Source organism: Salminus brasiliensis, chromosome 22 (genome assembly GCF_030463535.1).
Source record: "Salminus brasiliensis chromosome 22, fSalBra1.hap2, whole genome shotgun sequence".
Taxonomy (NCBI): Eukaryota; Metazoa; Chordata; class Actinopteri; order Characiformes; family Bryconidae; genus Salminus; species Salminus brasiliensis.
Window position 1 is genome coordinate 13,199,768 of NC_132899.1, and position 17,230 is coordinate 13,216,997.

Sequence of the window (17,230 nt, forward strand, 5' to 3'; positions counted from 1 at the left end):
AACTTTTACCAAGGTCTCAGACCTCAATTAAAGCTTTGGCTTTTTTACAATCATTGTTAAGATGGACCAAGTTACGCAAATTAAAGCTTTACCAATACTCTCCTCATATCCCAACAATGAGCAGCAAAGGGCTTCTCAAAGCAGCTGCTTAGCACTCTAACAATTATCATAACCCAAGCCCACCATGCAATCTGAATTCTTTTATTCTCAGGTTGCCGTTTCCTAAGTACGTAATGTAATTAAGAAATGGCAGTTAACACGAACAGTGGAGGTCACAAACCCTTGTTTGACAGCAAAAGATCCTCTGAAATATTTAGTAGAAACGGGAGTGGTGGTGCACTTTTCTACTGTGCAGCAACACCTGGACAAATATGTTAACAAACATCTACAAATCTACAAAATTTAAGACTTATGCGTTTTAGAAAGAAGTCATTTGCAGTTGAAGTTACAATAAAATAAAAATAAAATTGACCACAATGAGGTCACGTAAAGGTATGTTTGAAGATAAAAGGGTGCAGAATATCATGAAAAGAACACCTCTCCAACCCTGAAGCACAGCAAATTCTGAGAGCATCACACTGTCTGTAAAAAATAGCTGAAGGTAAAAAGAGGGTGGCTTCTACAGAAGAGAAACCCTTCTACAAGCACTTTAAATTCAGAATGGACTACCTTATGTGCAACCTGAATTTCTCTTAACATTTCCCATTCTAAACATCATCAAAAATCTGTGGCTAGCATATACAGAAAGGTAATCTTGCTTATTCAAGTCACCTTTATGCATTTTAGTAATACAGCTATCTTTTATTCTTTCTAACAGAAATTTTGCACAAATGTTTTATATACCACTGTTTCAGTCAACATATTATGGCCATAGGCTTTTATTTTGATACCTCACAGCACAGTGATATGACACATTTACACTGCACAATCATGGCTAAGAAAATCATCTTTCAGTGTGTATATTATACTGTACACACTGGATGAAAATGGCACAGATATGTGACTCTAGGCATATTTCTACATATTCTTTTGCCAGAGGAAAAAAAAAAAGCTCTTCAGACTTCCTTGATTTTAAAAACAGAGGATTACACAGCTGTGTCCACATAATCTCTACTTTGAAGCAGACACAATGGAGCCAATGCAAAAAAAATAAAATAAAAAATTGCCAGGCTGTGTGTTTATCGTTCACCGTGTCTCTGGTGTTCGTGTAAACCTTTCTCCATACTACACTAACCTGGCTTTTTCGCTTTGCAGAAGTTGCCATATCTTTAAAATGGACCATGAAAATAATGAGATTTCACCTTTTTTGCATTACAAGACCCAGGAAGGTAAATTACCACTTCCTCTTGTTAAAAAAAAAAGTGCAGTTAGGAAATCATAACTACAGGGAAATTGTTCATATTCTGTGTCTATTAGGCCTTGACTGCACTTGGGAAGTTATTAACAGAGAGCAGACCTTCATATTTGCCTAGAATGAAGAGGGGGGAAAAATGCATTTTCTATTCAAAGCTTTAATGTAAATCAGCCACATTCTCACAAATGATGAAGGAGAGTGCAAAGCTAAAATCTGCATCTCACTGCATGAAGAAAATGGCATTTGCAACTGGCTTTTCATAACTATATGTCAATGACATTAACAATCAGTGCAGTTTGTCTATTCTCAGTTTGTCTATTAGTCTGTTCTTTGTGTCTGAGTATTAGTAACAGTTTGACTGTAACTTCGCTAATGATCTTGTATAAAAGGAGTGATGAACGACGACCAGAAATGCCATTAGAGAATACGATACAATTATCAGTGTATGCATTTCACATCAGAATTTCTTGAATATTTCATCCACAAACATCATGTGGCATGTGGTAGCAGCACGTTTCACAGCAGTGTATGTAATTTGTATGAATCATTCCTCTCTCTAGTAAAGCTATACTTCTCTGATGTTTGCTGTTGTCTTGTCAGATTCTGAAGTGTGGGAAGGTTCACTGACATGGGAGTTGAGTAAAACTTCAATAATACACCATCCTACAATTGCTAAGAAGTTGTTAATTTATTTGTAAAATGTCCACAAACATTAAAAAAGATGAATCCTACTTTGGTTCCACAATATTTATCTAACACTTTCTTCAAGTTTAAAACCATTATTGGGACTCCCAGTAACTAGAATCAATTTTTGTTGCTTACACAAAACTCAATCACTGCATGTGCTTTCTAGTAATTTAGATGGGCACATGTGAATTTAAATAATGAAGCTGGAGAACCAAAGTAAATGCGTGTACATGATAATGATTCTGAGTATGATTCTGAGTATTATTAAGTTTGCTGTGAATGTGAGTTCTGTAGATGCTGTAGGAATTACATTTACAAGGTAGAAGATGCAATGCATGCTCACTTAGAGACACAGACCACTATCTTAGACCACTGCTGATTCTTATAGGTCAGTGATTCCCAGTCCTGGTTCAATAATTCCCAATGCCCTGTAAAATGAAATGTTCTCCTGCTCTAACGCCACTTAAACAGGCTTGTAAATGATACCTGATACTCTTAAAAATGGGTTTTTAGAGTTTGTTTTTTTAAATAAAAGTAATGGTGCAGTATTTAATTAGGTCCATAAGTATTTAAACAGTGACAGAGTTCTCTTGATTGTGCCGCTCTACATCACCTCAGTGGATTTGAAAAGAAGCAACCAAGATGTGACTGACGTGTGGACTAAAGTATTGCACTAACAGGCCCAAAAGTAATTAGACAAACTAAAAATCATTAATATGAGTCAGAAATCATGTCTGGAAGTCTGGAACCCCTGTGCATCTGAGCTTCCTCACTTGAGATGCTTTGCAATACCTTAACTACACCCGCCTTCAGCTGCTGTTTGTTTCTGTGTCTTTCTGCCTTCAGCTTTGTCTTCAGTAAATAAAAGCATGCTTAAAATGCTCATTCAATATTGTGGTGTTAAAAAGCTCTTGTATTCAACAAATTTCATTGATCTGTACATTCTTGCATATTGTTAGAAAACCCTCATGAGTGAACATTCAAACATCTAAATGTCTAAATATCACGTCAAATGTCTAAATGTCATGTTGTTAATAGACAAGAGTTAATTTTCTGCTGGGTCTGGAAGCCAAACAAGAGATGATGAATCACTGTGCAGATGGCCCAGGTCAGCAGGGCTCAGTCTCCTCAGGGCTAAGCAGCCCTCTCAGTGGCTTGGAAAACAGTGTCATTTGATCCCTCTCAGCTAACGACATGATGCCAAAGTAATTCAGTGAAGTTAATGTTGATGGCTTTGAACCATCCCAAAATGTGGGCAAGGGAGGAAGCATTTGGTGGTGTCCATGGGTTCCAGACATCAGACAGTCATTGACTCCTAAGGATCTGTATCCAAGCACTACATAAAAATAATCACTATTTTTATTATTATATTAGTTTGTCCAATTACCTTTGACCCTGTAAAAATGGAGGGACTTAGTAAATAATAGCTATTCGCGCATGTTTTTGTCAAAACCTCGTTGTGGGTTCCTCCTGACGAAAGATCTTGTAATTTGTGACCCCATGTCTCTGATCAGTTGTGTAGTGTGCAAACCATAAAAGATTCCCAATTACAAGACAACAGATTGTGAAATGTAAAGGGTACAGCGGTCTGACAACTCTAAAAGTCCTATAGCGTAAACCTGGCATAGCAGTTCTGAAGTGAACCTGAAATCTGCAGGAACTGTAGTTTTTATTTATTTATTTATTTATTTATCTATTTATTTTTGTGACGCTATAGGCGCAATTTGGAAACCACGACTGTCAAAGTTGGCTTTCCAGTCACAAAGATCACGCTTATCAACTGATGAATTGAATCCAGTGTGTTACATGAGAAGGAAGCTGAACTCTTTAGATGTAAGTACTGGCACCAAACATGCACCGAACACCAAGACCTCACACTTAAAGTGACTGGGCATATGATGCAAAGGTTTTGCATTGTGTGTCTGTCTCTTTGTGACAAATAAATTTATTGTATGACAAACGGTTATAAAATGATAAGCATAAAACCTTGTGTGCATTTTTCACTTTTTGACAATTTGGATCTGGCAGTCATTCTTTATAATGTGTTAAAATGTCATGATGTATGAACCAATAGAAATGTTCCAAACTTTTTTTCAAACTTTTTACATTGACTTTTATTAAAAAGTTAAGAAAAACTTTTTCCCCTTTCCTGTAAAGTTGCTCTAGTTGTACAAACATGTTTTTGTGTGACAGTAATTATATACGGCACTTAATTGTTTCTCTTAACATGCCAACAGTCGAGAAATGAGTCAGTTTGTGGATAAATTTCCCCTTTAGATGGTGATAATGTAGCCTTCTTACCTATCCAGACAGCTGTATACAACTGGATCCAGTGCTGTGCTACGTAATACTGCATTTCATGACAAATCATATAGCCAATGCTACGATTTTGTCTAGAGAATGCCCCTTTAGACTATAGACTCAGCAGCTACTACTGATCAACCACGACATTGAAAAAAGCCTACAGTAGACTGTTTGCAAAATGTTCCTTTTATTTAGACACGGATGAGTCACAGTAGTCTGTCATTTATTGTCCAAGTCAACAACTTAATACTGATGGGCACAAACAGATGCAAGAGCATCAGAAACAACAATCTCTCTCTCTCTCTCTCTCTCTCTCTCTCTCTCTCTCTCTCTCTCTCTCTCTGAATATCAAATATAGCAGAGGGAGAAATGGAGTCAAATTACTTGACCACACGACAACGCACACACACTATTGAATTTCCCATTTCCCCTATACCAGAAAACAGGGAATCAATCCTGGATAAATAATTCACCTCTAAACATGAGGTACCTAATTGTTTTCAGTCTGACTTTTGGTTTGGGTCCATGCATTGATGTTCCTCTGGTTTGATTCCGGCCTTAGTAGGACTACAGGCTCTGTAAACAAATGTGGTCTCTGGAGGTTTCCCACACTTTTACTGTCACCTGTCATTGCAGATGATTAAATTTCACCTAGAGCTATCAAAGAGCATCACTTATTGAATTTTACTAAATAATTCATCTTGTCATTTGAGAGCATATCGCAAAATGACTTTTATTACAGTGCCAGAGGTCATTTAAACCTCAAATAAATCACCAAGGCACGAACAATATGATTGTAATCAAATACGATAATAATGGGATTATTTGTCAATTAAGGCATCAGGAGTCATCCTTATTTTTGTCCTGTCAATCAGCCTAATAAATATCCACTATCACAGCTTCAGTTCTTCACTCAGCCTCGGCCTAGCTGTCAGTCATGTCAAGCAGAGGGCATTTGAAGGAGGACAGACTGCAAATGCCCCATAACATTTAGGGCTCTATATTAATCCCAAACTACTCATTCTATTCTGTAAATCCACAATACAACGATGGATAAAAAAGCATTTTATTATCTTGTCATTACGCTGTTTTTCAGGTAGTACTCCTGGACCATTGTGGACAAACACTAGTTGCAAATTGCAGGATATTTTCTTGGAAGGTGCTACACACATGACCAACATGTGCCCTTGCCAAGCAGATTTTCCCTAGTGAAAATGGCTAGGAGTGATGAAAGAGGGTGTAGCTTTGGTGAATTGGAAACAAATGAGCCTTCCTGGGGGGTAAGCATGGCTCTTGCGTGTCAGTCAGTGGCTCTAATCAAATCTAAGGCGCTGTTTAGAATGACTTTCACCCACGGTGGTGTGCAGTCAAATCAAATAAGCATGCTAGAGTGGATGTCAATTTTTTCTTTACACAAGCTACCGGCACAATTAGCACAACAGCGATTTCGCGAAACAAAGCTCTGCTCAAAGATTCTAAATATATACTCTTTAAAAAAGAGGGGCTGGGAGGAATCATGTGAAGATGGCTAGAAGATGGCTGCTTAGGTCAAATGTTTTTTCCTTTCAACTTTTTTCATCTGTGTCAGACATCATCCATGTACTTACAGGAAGAGGTGTGGGATTTTACACTGTTTTGTCAGAACACAAAGAAGCTGTGTCTCCATTAGCTGTTCACAGGGAACTTGCTAATTTGGCATTTAAAAAAGAGGGTATTAGAGGCACAGAGGCGTCGACTGTGGTTAGGATGTTGTGGCAGGGGGCTTCACGTAGGCCTAAATTGTAGGAACACAGCAATGTTTATGTGTAAGTGTGGGAGGGACTTCATTCATACATTGACATATATCCATTTACCAAGACATCTCCTTTCAGTTTTTATTTTCACAGCAATATAAAAAAAGACATAAGTCAGCTACCATAATGCATAATTTCACTACGATGCTTCATTCTACCTGGTCTATGTGACAGGCTATAACTTTGTGTGAATCTGATTATTCATTTGGCATTTCTGAATATATTTGATCCACTTGGTTTTTTGACTAAATTGCGAATTTTAACACTTTCTGAACACTGGTCTTTTTCCCCCCAAATTATTGCTGGGTGATTTCCCCCCCTTCTTTTCACTTTTTGTTATTCATATATTAATCCATTCATTATGAATCATAATGAATGGATTAATAAAAATGCCCAAACAAGGTTTTTGCATGACATTGATTTACTCCTTTTGTGTAATGTTAGTCTTTGTTTAACGTTATTTGTTTGTTTGTTTGTGCTGTGCGAGTCGACCTAAGGTAGATAGGTTCCTCGGACTGAGTCTTGGTTTCTCCCAAGGTTTCCTCCTCTTAGTATGAGGGAGTTTTTCCTTGCCACTGTCGCTACCAAAAGAGGTGTGGACCTGGATCTCTGTAAAGCGCTTTGTGACAACATTTGTTGTGAAAGGCGCTATATAAATACATTTTTAATTGAATTGAATTTTAGGCTGCAGTCAATTGTCATCTCCTGCTATCTTTTTCTTTCTTCTTTTCACTCTTAAGCAGTTTGACGAGTGCTGTGTAGATGCAGGTACATATAGACCAGTTATTGTGGAGAGATGAGGGATTTAAGGAGAAGGTTAAGATAGAGTATTTAAATCTGTTAACTTGTGTAAACATTTTTAGTATGCTGCTCCGGCTAACCTCAACACTCAAGAACCAGCTGAGCTCGATGGAAAAATGTTAAGAGCAGATGAAAATTGATGAGATAGAGAATTGAGGATGGGGAAAGAATGGCAAGATCATTGGTTTTCCCAATAAAGCAGAGGGCAAGTTTTAATGCTAAATGCTTAACTATAGCTTCAACTTAAGCAAACACACAGATCATATTGTTCTGTTTTGTCCATTATCCTGATGAAGAAGCAATTCTCTGGGCAGCATCAAAGAAATTTCCAGGACCTCTCTGCCGGGGTTGCCAGTAGATGGCAAAATTTCAGCAATAACAGTTCTAAATGCCTGCACCTGCTAAGGACTTAAAAGGATCAACAACAATTAGTAATCTGAAGAGATGGCAGGTTTTGCGATGTCTAAACCAGTCCTGTCTGTGAAGTAAACAAAGGTAGAACATCTTTCTCTCTGTTGGTAATACTACAGGTTACACTGACAATTTGCTCTGTTTCATATTCAGTTGTTTTATTCAGTTTTTTTTAAGATACCTGATGATGTTTCCTTCATAATTGAAGCAGTGTTTGTTTAGTTACGCTTACCTAAAAGTGTCTTTCACCAATAGGGATTTCTGATCTAGACTTGATTTAGTTTATCCTGACATTTGGGGACAGGGCTGGGGGTGGGCATGTTCATTCTTGTTAAAGTTACAAATGCTTGCACTTGAGGTTATGTGTCTGACCCTGTTGACAGGTTATATTATTGCAGCCATTTCATGTTTATGGGTTTTCAATGATGGATATAAACAATTCAGCTGGATTTATCACCTGGAAGATGAGGGGTTTAGGGCATGCTGTTACAAGGAAAATCATTTTAATCTTTCTTAAAGAAGACCGTTGCAAGCAACAAAGCATCCGTTGCTATGCTTCAGGACACTCACTTTTCAGAGGTGTAAAGCTTAAAAGTGACTGGGTAGTCCTTTGCACCTTGCAAATCTAATCTGAGAAAAAGTGGTTATTAATTAACCCCTTAACACCCCAAAGCTTTTTACACACTAAGGCACTAAGTACTAGTGTAATAGTGTAATTACTCAGTAACTACATGGACTAATGGACTAACTGGTCAGGCTATTCCTTGGTAATAGAAGTTTGTCATTTTTGTACTTTTGACCCATCAGGTACTGTGCGCAGATTGAGGTGTTTTTGCTCAACAACAGTGACGTTCCACTTTGAGAAATCTTTATCCTAAATGTACCTTCAGTGGGGTGCAAGAACTTACTTTGAACCATTAAATGATTTCTACAACAACAGTGAGATTACAATGACAAATTACAGGTATTTTCTTCATTTTTTTTAGACCTGTCATAAAATCCTTTAAAAAAAAAAAAAAAAAAAAAGAGCATATGTGTTTTATTAAAAATTCTTGATATACAGTTTATAATGTGCTGAATAGCCACATTGAGGCTGTATTTGCTTATTTTGCTTATCAAAGTTGCTGGTTTACATGCAAAATGCATGCTTTGGTTGACTCCTTGAATCCCTTCTTTAAAGCTATGGCTTTTCCAAATAGCCGCCTTACTCCCCTTGTTATTAATTAGTGTTATTCATTTTTATTTGAATTGTTTTGTGTTATTGATGTATATACACATAACCATGCCAACTCAAAGATCTATTTTAATGCTGAAGGGGTCTTTTTTCTTGTGATATGGTTCTTCTCCATGAGAACACAGACATTTTGGTACTGTACAGACACCTTTTTGCCAAGAGTTTAAAGCTAACTCATCTGAGCAGAAAAGAGAATAAATAGAAACATCTTGAATGCATATTTGATACCTATTTTAAAGACTGCACCCAGGGGCATCCTGTCAACACATTAGGTCACATGGGACAGGTACAGATTGGATGTCAACATCCCTTGGACGCCCTCCCATGCCTCCTTCCTGTCCCCCCGCTGTCCTGCAGTCTGGCTTTGTCAGAAGCAGATTGCACACTCTTTGGCATAAACAGGCACAGTGCTGAAAACCACTTTGTGCTCATAATGACTCCACAGGAAAGTATAACAAGGCATATTTCACAGGCTCAGTGCTTATGTGCAGGCCGTTATTTAGCTTAGTTAGGCTTGTCTGCATACAAAGAGACAAGGTAATGAGAAGCTGCAAATCTAGGGCCTAATTAATTACATGCCATAACTGTAAAATTTTGTGAGACAACAGACAGCCCAGCAATCAAAAAAGGTGTTGGATGAAAGATTTTTGTTGTATTATTTTATATCATCCTCTAGACAGAAAGGTTTGTAAATGGTTCTAGGCTTGGATACGTGGTTCTAGGTTTATTAATGTATGGATTTGGTTTTAGAACAGGGAACTCCAGATGGTTCAGATGGTTCATACAAAATACCGTTAAAAAGAGGTTTGTCAAGGCAGTTTTATATGAAACCATGACTCAAACTAACAGAACCATCACAATCTCTGAATGAGATTATCTATGATGGAAAGCATCTGATGGTTTCTTGAAAATGTCTTTTAAAAATGGTTCTACATAGCACCAAAAAGGGATTTCTCAGTATTATTTAGGAGCATTTTTGCTAAGGGTGTATGTCTCAGGAACCAAATGAACCAAAAGTGTTCATTGCAATTACACCAAAGACCCATTTTTGCCACATTGAGTTTTTAAACTGTAATCCATCTTTGCTTTCTTCCTTTTAAGTTCTAGGTAACTCCAAACTGTTGTAAGCTTCTCTTCTCTTGCATGACAGTAGATCAGTTCCAGCATGTTGATGAAGTCTGTGAAGTCTGTCCCCACGTCTTTTGAGCTACCAACCACACAGTATTGTCAAGTGTGTCAACTTGCATGCAAAAGAATATTAATACCTTCCATTCGCCTGACTGGTACTCAGCATTAGGAGAAGGTTATCGTTGCACACTCCTAGTACATCCAGTCATGGAGGGCAGAAGGTATAACTAGAGTTCAAGCCCCACATGAGCGGTGGATTTCACCTCTGCACTGGTAAGTCATGCTTTAATCACACGCAGCACTCAAAGGGAAGACAGTGCAAATGTTATATCTAACAGAAGAGCAGATACACATGTGCAACCTGTCAGTTATCTGCCAAAACCGTCATTTACTATTATAGACTGTTGTGATCATGTGATTGTGTCCTGTTTTCAGAGGCCTGAACACATGCTGGGACACGGAAGAAACAAAGAGAAATGATGTGTTGTTATACAGAGGTGAGGATGAAAAGAGAGTGTGGGGGGGAATAAAATGTAAATTTGACCTTTCTTTATTATTCTAATCCAATCTTAGGTCAGTGGTTTATCTCTTGTAACATTTATTTGCATTCAGTAATGACCTTACCCTCAAACACCAGGGGAATACTGATGGGGCTGAAACTTCAATAGCTGTCAGAGCCAATAAAATCTCTTACTTAAAATGGCAGTGTTCTACAGTAGGCTATGTGAGAGTTCTAATGAATACAAAATATCCATACTACAAATATATACAAAAAACCCTTAAATCACACATCTGATATGAAAGTGAAAAAAGACACTAAGAAATACACCCTCTGTGTTAATGCGTTCAGTTTTTCCAGAATTTGTCATAATGACAGTCATTAAGAACCTCATTTTTAAAAGCATCTGCTATGATTACCTATTACAGCATTATTATTGGACTCTATTGATTTACCGCCTCTATTATTCAGTCATATTTGTCTTCCACCTGGGTTCTGCATTGATGCAAAATGCTAATGTTTGTAATATCACTTTAAAAATTACATTTAGAAGCAATTAAGGACAGTGTTAAGGTTAGCAAGTGTTGGAAGCATTATGCATTGGACAGTGTGCGCGTCGTCCAAACTGAAATAAATTGGAAGTTAATTGAAGCATAGGGAAAGGCTGAATCTCATCTAATTTAGTCTCATTATCACCACTATCTAGGAGACCTTATCCACATTCTTTATGCAAATGGGACTTTAACTGTGATAAGTATTCATTAAGTGTCACCGATTTTTTTTTTTCTTTTTTTTGCGTAAACAACTGCAGGATGCCCTTTGGGACGGATTTTCATAGTCAATTCAAAAGTTGAACTAATCAGTGCAGTGGTCACTGTGGTCCTTTTGTTACTCCTCATCAATCATTTTTACTCACCCTCACCCAACTGTGCATTCCAAACTTGAGGTTTTCCACATCATGATGTTCGGTGTGACAGCCTCCATGAGTGAAGTGTCACCACATGACCATGTCACTTTTCTGGGTGGGTGGACTGTCACATTCCCACTCTGTCACATGAAAGCAATGGAGACTGACAGGCTCAATGAGGATAGATTTGTTTTTCTGTCCCCGCTGGATGATGATGAATGTCTGTCAATCTCCCACCCCCTGACTAGCATCACGTGGCTCTCCGGACTTCATCACTTGGGGTTGTGGAGGGGCGGACAGGGTTTCAGTGGGTTACACTAGGGGATGGGAGACCAGTGTAATAGCCTTTAGCCTTATAAATCAGTTTGCACCATAAATTCTGTTGTGAAAATGAGGTTTAGCAACTCAGGCCACAATGGGTGACTAAAAAGAAGCCAGGCACTGAGGAACATCTTCATAGGTTCTGCTTTCAATATATGCACACAAGCCATGCTAAAAATAGACAACATAATCACATAATATTCTTTTATGACCATTAAGACAGGCAGACATGCACATACACATGTCATGCGCGCACAAACACACACACACAGCAGAGTGGCAAGCTGATGATCAAGCTCATCCTGAATCCTCCACAGGTAAACATGGCAGTGATGTATGACCTCCATCTCAGACTCCATCCCACATCACGATAAATTACCTTTAACAGGTCCACATGGTTCAGTCCCCAGTGGTGATACAAGAACAGCCTGGACGTGCTTCAGGTGTAAAATACAAATTAAACACAGTTAATACAGTTTTGTGGTGAATGGATAAATTGGAATACAATCTTCCCCACTAAACAATACAAGCTCTTTTCTCCCAGTAGAGTTTACATCAATAGAGCGTGCTGATGTACTAATTAACAACATTGTAGCACTATTTATTATGAATTACTTGCTTTTTCCTCATTTTCTTTTCAATTTCTTCATCTCTGTAAGCTCCTACACTCTAAAAAGCAAGGTTCCTAAATGGATCGCGGTACGTTTCTAAGAAAAACTTTAACTAGTAAAGAAGGTCAATGCTGTGTGAAGGTTCTTTAACCCCTTAATGCTTCGTAACTTTTATTACACCCTGAGGATTACTAACGGAGTTGTTGCTAAGTCATAACAGAAGGGTGAGAAAAGCCAGAACCACTGGTAGTTTAAAGGAGTTTAAGAGGATGAAGTGGTAAATGGTTCCTCACGTGCAATTTTTTTTTTAATACGCATTAATATGCAGGCATTTAAAAAAGGTTCTTTAAGTAATGGAAAGTGATTCTCCATAAATATCACTGCGAATATTAAAGCAATAATATGTAGCATTTTTACCTTAAAATAATAAATACCAAATATCTATAATGCTGCTTTAAAACCAAGTACAATCACAGTGACAACAAAGAGATGTAAAACAATAAAGTCTGACACTGACACGCAGTATAAGCTACATTTTCATCACTTTCAACACTTTAAGTCTAATGATGTAGGCTATGGATACATTCCCCATTCCAAATTAGTGAATCAATGGTTTGTTAATACCAAAAATGCTGTGAAACTATTCTTTAAAAATAAATAAATAAATAAATAAATAACACCACATTTACATACAAACTTAGTGCTATTTGCCCGCATGTGCCTCTTACAAGTAAGACAAAGGCTGCATCCCAAACCCCCCACCAGCACACTAATAAAAATATAGTACACAGAATAATAAACACCATTAAAAGTGCATTTGTCAGTGTGGTATATAAAATACAGAGGTGTGTTGTTTAGGACTGAGCAAAGAGGTGTAGTTCGGCCATGAAAGAAAGTTGTAAAACACAACTTTTGTTCCTCTATAAACCACTTATGTGATCATAATCGTTTGCAGGAAAGAACATCATTATGGAGAAAATTAAATTTTTATGTTTTTTTTTTTTTTCTCATCTTAACCAATCTGGACTGCTTCTGTTATGCATTTTCATTATCACTTGCAATTTGTGCATAAAGTCTATGGAAACCTACATTGCGGGGAAAATAGAACGATAATGAGAAATGATTTACGTTGACCAAGCTCTGAAGTCAGCCCGGCCCAGCCTTTCCCTCTAGAAGCAGCATTCTCAAGCCTCAATGTTTGTACCTTCATCCATTTTACTTTTCTCAGGAGCTGCACTGATGACTGTTGTCCAATTTATTCCTAACCATTTCTCATTTATTTACCCCTTAACATGAATCAGGATGTCCCTCTTTCACTCTGTTCTGATTGGCTGCCTTGCATTGTGTTTTAGTCAAAAAGCCCCTGAGACTGAAACACTCCATCTAACTTTAACATGGGGTGTGACTAGACTGGTGTCGACCTATTATGCATATATGTATATGCAAATGAGTGTGTTATTTTTGTGATAACACAACAACAACATTCTACAGCTTGGCTGTTTTGATAGCTTAGTTTTCATGCTGTTTTGCTAGGGGTGTGAGCAGCACACTATGGGTGTTTTCACACTTATTTACCCGAATAATCAAGTCTGCATGCAGGACCGATTCTGGGCTTGTCTTGGGGGAGGGGCTCACTATCACTTTCATCAAAAAAGTACTTACAAATCGCGGATTGATTGTGCAATTTTGAACATCACTTATCTGCACACATTTCTGCAAAATGGTAAACCCTAGGCAAATCCGATTATCACTTTTCATTATTGTCCTTAAGCTGTGAAGAATACCACCATGCAGGAATGCCTGCAAACAAGGAGCCGTTCTCGTAGGAGAAGGTGCATGTTGAAACAGTCATGTGACAAAATAAACCAATCACTAGCCACTGGGAGTGGATAACTTCCACACATGCAGTAGACTGAACCAGAGTTCACTTTAAGCAAACCCCAGACCACTGATACCGGGATGATGAGAGAACAGTTCTCTGGGCCACTCCCGGGCTCAAAGACAGCTCTCTTACTTGACCAAATGTACCGAACTCTCAGAGCAAGAGCTTCTGAGTCTGGGGGAACAAAATGATAGTGTGAAAACAGCCTATGAAACTTTAACACATCACTTGCTATACATTGTCACTTTCTGTATGAAACTCTTTAATTTCAACATTATATTTTAACATGCATTTTTTATTGTCTGTTTTCCATGCATTTTAAACCCAACATCGGTTCTGATGTGATCGTTTTGATGTGGACGTTCGTGATTAAACTTTCAGGCTGGTGTGAGCCTCTGTATTTAGCTTTGTGCGAACGTGTTCTGGGAGTTGAAAGGAAAGCTGGGATGAAACAGGCCTCAGGGTGACAGAGTACGGGATGAGAGGGGAAAACAGTGCACTGCGGTGACACCACAGCATTCATTACTCCAACAGCACCATTTCAACACTTCTAGTCCTCTGGTGAAGCAGCCTGAGCAGCCATTACTCGGCATAATCTCCCCAAGAGTGCCGGCTTATCCATTACTAACAACCAGAAAGAGTGATTAAGCTGAACGTCTTTGGCCCTGTAAAAGGACTTGTCTCTATCCATCCAGCTCACAGCCCTCTCTCTCCCTCTCTTTCTCTCTGACCCACTTCAGCGCTTTGATGAATGTATGGATCTGTTCCCTTGAGAATGAAAGGCAGTGCTCGTTTAAATAGAAAGCCAGCGATTGGCCGACTCTTGCGTGTACAGTTGTTGTGACATTTGACGACTTGCGAGGTACAAGCATCTCTCAAGTGGGTGTGCAAAGTCTGTAACGGTCTGTCAGCCTAAGAATTAAGCGCTGATTTACAGTTCATGGTTCACACATTACCGCTGTGAAAGGATGTCACACCCCTATAAGCTCTTTTTATAGCAGCTACTTTCACCAGCTGTAATTACTCACACTGGAGACTTAATGCTAGGTAACACGTTTGGGGATGTCCTGCTTAATCTGTTGACTGCATGCATGCACCCACAAACAGTCTGAACCTCTCTCTATCCGTCCATCTTTCTCTAATTCTTTCATAATGTCTCTTTTTCTCTATCTGTCTTCTTTCTCGCTCTGTTTCTCAGTATGTCGATTCTCATTCTCTCTCCCACGGGCATCGCTGGAGATTTATGGATAGGGGGGCTGAGCCTTTACTTGGGAGGGGGTCTGGGCTATGCTTCCCCCAGGACAAAGAAAAAGCCCCCAAAATGGTGAAGATGGCACTAGATCTGTCTCTTAATATTTAGCATTAGACACATATGTAACATGACTCGTATTACAGAGGTGGGCCTATGTAATGTTAGGAGTCTTGCCCAAGGGCTCCTAACGACACTAACTCAGCATACACTAACTACACTATACTACACTAACTCAGCATAGTCACCCAGACCGGGAATCGAACCCCAGTCTCCATCATGGTGTGATAGCTCAGTGGCAGGTAGTGGTGTTATCTGTTGCACCACACCAACCAATCTTGTCTGTATTATCTGCATTATACTATGCAACTTTCATGGATATGAACTCACTAACAGTCTATGACACTATTCATGTGTTTAAAGAGAGACACAAAAGCAAAGAACACTGTCAATATCTAGTTTTATCTCTTCACACTCACTTCAGTTTATAAAATATACAATAAATAGTTAATACTCATCATATTAACCTGAAATTTACCAGCTACCCAGAAGATAAGTAAAAACATGATAACTAGCAACAAAAGAGGATTCTCACCAGCTTCCGTAAGATCAAACTTTTGTCTGCCACTACAACATTCCCCTCTGCACCCAAACACCTACATCATGTTCTTAAAAAGAAACATAAAAAAAAAAAGTTCTAGAAAAGTACAAAAATACATGTTGACAGTATTTGTCACAAAATTCAAGAAACACAACCTCCAGCAGTTTTTATCCTTTACATCCAGCTTTCATTCCTGGCCCCTGAACACTCAAGCATTTCTGATGTTCGCATTTGACCTTGATATGTGGTGCTGCCCACTACAACATTTAGCTTCATGATAGTAAATTATAAACCTATGAGCACTCAGAATTCAGCTCGTAACGATATCCAGCTGTAGCTGTAGAATAGCTGAGTGTATTCACTCTCTGATAGTTCTTTGTAATGAGCTCCCATGGGTTTATCAGCCACTGACTGTGTTAGCTGGGTAGCACTGTTAGTAGCAGCTAAGACCAATAGTACTGTTCATATATTTTCCTGAAGAAGCTTCACACAAAGCTTTACTTTACTGACCTTCTTTAAGTGAAAAAGATGTCCGTACTCGATTTGTCGGTCACTGAAACAGTTCAGCACATTCTATAGATTTAGAACATCGCTAATCCTGCATTTTTGGGCAGCACAGTATGTCATTTTTGCCCACAGTGATACAGGGAACTGACTGGCTTTTCCTATGTGTGGTAGCAAAACAGACATAAATGAGGGTGAGGTAATAGGGTGCTGAAGAGTGTGTCATACAGACTGGCCAGGGATCTGTGTAAATACAGACAAGGTCCAAACCAGGGTGCCTAATACACATGTGCTAACACCATTGCTAAAAAAAGAATTATTTTTTGATATGATCTGCATATTTCACAGTTTTGAATTACTAATGCTCTTTTAAATGTTGCCGCAGTTACTTTAACTTGTGCTGCACCATTGAAAGGTAAAGGTAAAAGGTAATGGTGCATGTCTCTGTCACTTTACTATGTACAGTGAAATGTGTCCTCCGCAATTTGATCAATCGGTGGTAACACACACCCAGAGCGGTGGGCAGCCAACTCCAGCGCCTGGGGAGCAGAGAGGGTGAAGGGTCTTGCTTAAGAACCCAACGGTGGCAGCTTTCTGAGCCTGGGTATCGAACTCACAACCCTGTCATCAATAGCCCGGAGATCTAACCGCTAAGGTACACCGTATGGACAAAAGTATTGGGACACCTGCTAAATCATTGCTTCTTTTTAAAAAAGGGCAATAAAAGGAGTTATCATTCTTTTGCTGGAGTCCCTCTACTGTCCATTAAAGGCTTTCTACTTGATTTTGGAGCACTGCTGTGAGGATTTGAAGTGTTTGGGTGTCCACAAACATTTGGAAATCTAGTGTAGAAAGAGGTGGTGAATAAGAAGTCAACTTCAGCCTAGTTTAAAATATAAACACAGTAGCACCCGACTGCTCTGGAATGAGGACTTTACTTTAGA

At 38.7% G+C, this 17,230-nt stretch overlaps 1 protein-coding gene across 1 annotated transcript in view; it reads left to right on the forward strand.

Annotated features, from left to right (window-relative positions):
* The first annotated feature begins 2,768 nt into the window (after positions 1 to 2,768).
* Positions 2,769 to 17,230, forward strand: part of cdh10b (cadherin 10, type 2b (T2-cadherin)) — a 68,725-nt gene continuing 54,263 nt past the window's right edge. The window contains exon 1 of the mRNA XM_072667201.1: positions 2,769 to 2,772. The gene's annotated coding sequence lies outside the window, so the exon portion shown is untranslated. The remainder of the gene's footprint in view (positions 2,773 to 17,230) is intronic.